We start from the raw sequence: 4,131 nt of genomic DNA on the forward strand, positions 1-4,131 counted from the left end.
GAAATTTGAAACCAGAAAATACGTATCAAAAGAATAATGAAAAGTAGACTCTTCCTCAACAAATCATTCTGTTCTTTTGAAAATTACCGTTTTTTAAAGTCCTCCTGTCTTTGGAACTCACATTGCTCACACTTAGAAGCCAATTTTCCTGCCCCATAAGAGGAATAATGCAACCAAGCATCTGCTCTCTGCTGAGTGCATTTTAGATCTCTGAAACCATTTCATTGAGTTATTCAGACAACAGCCCCATGAATAACTTTGGACCAGATTAAGTCATCTTTCATGACTGTGAGATACATCCATCAGAAAATTCTCTGACAGCAGCAGATATTGTCTCTACTGTATAAATGAAGCCAAGGGAGTAATTCCTCTTAAGATAAATGAAGCCTTGCCATTATAAAAGGATGGCAACATCAAGAAAATGTTATGAAGATGTTAGTTTCCCAAAAAGAAATGACTGAAGAAGAAAGGTGTGTATGTTAGCCAAGGTGATGTCTGGTAAGCAAATGAAGACTCAAAGAAAGAAAACCAAAAACCAGTCTGTCCTAAAACACTAGCCAAGTAGATATTTCTAGTATCCAAAATGAAACTTTTAAAAATACTTAGGGAAAAAAAGGAAAAAAAATTTATAGGGCTGGTGGGCTGCAAGACATTATAGAATGAGCTCCTTCTTGAAATGGACTAATTGATGTCATAAGAGATTTGTTTTTCCTTTGAGCACCCCACTGGTGTTGATTCCAAAGACATGAGCATTTGATTGGATAAATGACTGCAGATTAATTGCAGGTCATTATGCACTGGAAAATACAGACTGCCGTGCCAGCAGATGCAGAGCTACTGATATCAAAAAATGCCAGCAAGTTTCTTTAACATTTCCTTGACCCAACTATTCTTATTTAGAGAACAAAGGCTGCAGGAGGACAATGAGTTTGATAATATTGGCTCTTTTTTTTTTTTTTTTTTGCCATTCCAGTCAGGGCTTCTTTCTGTTTAACTTTGTTCAGACTGCCATTAATATTTCTTCATGCAAATAACTTATTAATTACTCCTATGGTGATTAGAAGTGAGGTCTGCTATCATGCCTAGCCAACAAGATTGTTACGGGTTTTAGAAGAAAATAGAGTGTCTCAGTCTTCTATTTTGAGAGCTGTTAGAGTGGCAGGAAAATCTGCCTTTGGTGGTGCTTTTTCCATAGGGACAAATGCAGTGACTTCCTGAGGTGAGGCACCACAGGCAATGCTGAATAAATGCAGTGCACCCAATTCACACCACTGCTGCTCTGTGGAACACCAGCTGTGCTTTCCCTTCTCTTAAGGAGACTACTGAATCCAAAGGCAAGAGCAGCAGAGGGGCTGGGGAACAGTTTTGGTCATCAAATCTAGTGGGTAGTTTCAAAATTGAACTCTGGGTAAATAAAAGAAACGGCAAACCATAGAGAGATAAAACAGTGATACAAAGCAAATATAATATTTCAGTGTATCTGAAATGACACCATATTTTCCTCCTGTTAGCAAGAAAACAGCTTATGGATTTGGTCAACCCAAAATAATTTTCTTCCCAGCTCCTAGTTATTTCCATCACTGAACCACAAACTCATGAAATTTTCTCTAAAAATCCAAATAGTGAACACAGATATACACACAAACAGAATTAGCAAACATAGGGGTCCTTCACGAGATCCTTAATTTGTTTTCCTACTTCAAACTCCACATCCCTTCTCTAGATACCAAAGTCAAAAGTAGAATCTTCTCTGTCAAATTCATGGCACTAACACAATACAGTAAAACGGAAAAACCCTTGCACTCTCAACCGGAAATAAACAAAGAAAATAAACAACCCCCACCCTCACTAATGCTATTCAAAGTGGTATATAATTTTATGTTTGCAATTATAAGTAAACATAAAACAAGGCCTCCAAAAACATCCCTCCAGAAAAAAAAAAATTGTATGCTTAGTATTTCTGCTCAATGTTTTGGGCCAGAACTTTTCAAATCTGTGTAATTTCTGGCAGAAATCTGTATGTTGCAGAATTTTATTTTGCTATGGAAACTACTTGAATAAGAGAAACAAAGCCATAGACCAACTATTTCTAGTCAAAATTTCCTCCTCTTTCATGCAAATCATACAAGTCCTTGAACAGCTTCTCTTTAAAGATCATCTCCTGCGGCACAGGCACAGCTTTTCTTGCTGAACACCTGTGAATTAGTAATATTCTGCAAATGCCTGGCATAATCTGTGAGTGGATGCAAGCGGTGCACAGCCAGCTCCCCCAGCCCTGAGAGCTGAGCCTGCTGACAGTCCGTGGGCTGTCCAGGTGCCATCTCTCTGATGTGGATTACACCTCCTCTGGGATGGGCAGCAGGGCAGATTAACATGGCCTTCAGCCACCTCAGCAGTGCTGTTAGAGCTTCTCTATAAAGCTCAAGCTGAGTATCACCGAACCCCTCATTTCCTTTCCTTCCACAGCTGCCACTGTCCTTATCTAACCTCAGGTACCTGAATGTTTCCAAGCTGTTTCTCAGATCTTTGGGTCACTGGCTGCACGCACTGGGGCATGCACAGAGGCAGCAGCAGAGGTACCGTGTTTGACAACCCCACATAAACAATGGCCTCCCTCCACTCACTGCTGTAATGGTGCCTGAAATGATTATGCACAAATGATTTGTCTCTTGTGTTTTTGGCAGCCTTACAGTAGTAATGTGGTGGCCACAACCCATGACCCACCTCTAGTTTTCCCAAGACCACAGGCTGCGCCAAAGGGCTGCCCTCTGTCTCATGTTCTTCAGCACAGAAAACCAAGCTGCAGCCATGAAGCCAGGTCACCTGTTAATGGCTGGAATGGATGATCTTACAGGTCTTTTCCAGCCTAAATGGCTTTATGATTCTATGTCTGCATTCAGAGTACATCACCTGTGTAGCCAGCAAATAGTCGGGTCTCAGCGAATGCCTCAGGAAGCTGGGTATTTCTTGAATGGCACTTTATTTTTATGGTATTTGAATTGCTGAAAGACACTACCTGCTTGTGATGGCTTTCATGACTGGCAAATTGTGTTACATCTTCTCACGTCTTTCCAAATAACATTCAATGTATTCTCAAGATAACTGAGAACAATTTGTGTCAGTGATGCAAGGATGTGAAACCTTCATCAGTTTGTGGCTCACATTTCCACTGCAGAGAACTGAAATTCCCTTGACTCAGCCCAGCGTTGGAAGTATAATGCTGGAGACTGGTTTCTTCTGCCTGACCTGGTCCTGCCTACAAGGAACATACCCACTATCACCATGTATTTTTTAAGGTGGAGCCCATTCTACCAGCAATTCAAATCCCTGAATACTCCAGTTGCTACAGTGATCCAGTGACGAATAATTTTGCACACCCAGTTCTTTAAAATCTGTTCCACTTTTCACCATGGTGGATTACAGCCAGTGGTTCTGCAATCCAGCAAAGGTTTGAGCTACTTGAAATCTCCCTAAGTCACACCAAAGTGGTGTGCACACTCTACTGTTGCACACACATGCCTTTTCCCTGCTCATCAACAGCATTCCCAGCACAGTGACCAGCAAGACACCTCCTCAGGTGTCTGCATCAAAAGCACTGTTGTGCTCAGAGCAATCTGCGGGCACAGCCCTTAGAAAGAAACAAAATACCTTTGGGGACACTTGGATACAAATGGCATTTGGGGACAGTCTTCTGGGGCTGTTACCCCTCAGCCCTGTATTTTGCAGGCTGTCCTGCTCTTGTCCTGCTTGTCCTCAGGTCTGCTTGCTGACTATGGCATATCACGAGGTAGGAGAGCTTCAGCACAGGAGACCCTGAGCTTGTACTGCAGGTTTGCTCTGTGAGAGGCAAGACTCCTTCACAAGACTCTGCAATCTGTGTAAACTCTAAATTGTTCTTCTGGCTTCATTTATCCAAATACAGCATTGCCATCACAACAGTGTTATTCTGACAGGTTAATGAGTGTGTTGCACTGGTATTACAAGCAAGCTTTGAGCATGAAAGAGAGTGATTTAGGTGTTCTAGAGAAGAAAAGGCATCCTTTTAAAACTGCTCTTCATTTTTCCAATACTTTGCCTTTCTCCCATAAATTATTCTCATGGGATGTTCCAAAAATCTCAGGTGTATTATAT

The sequence above is a fragment of the Corvus brachyrhynchos genome, unplaced genomic scaffold (genome assembly GCF_000691975.1).
Source record: "Corvus brachyrhynchos isolate BGI_N302 unplaced genomic scaffold, ASM69197v1 scaffold216, whole genome shotgun sequence".
NCBI classification, from domain to species: domain Eukaryota; kingdom Metazoa; phylum Chordata; class Aves; order Passeriformes; family Corvidae; genus Corvus; species Corvus brachyrhynchos.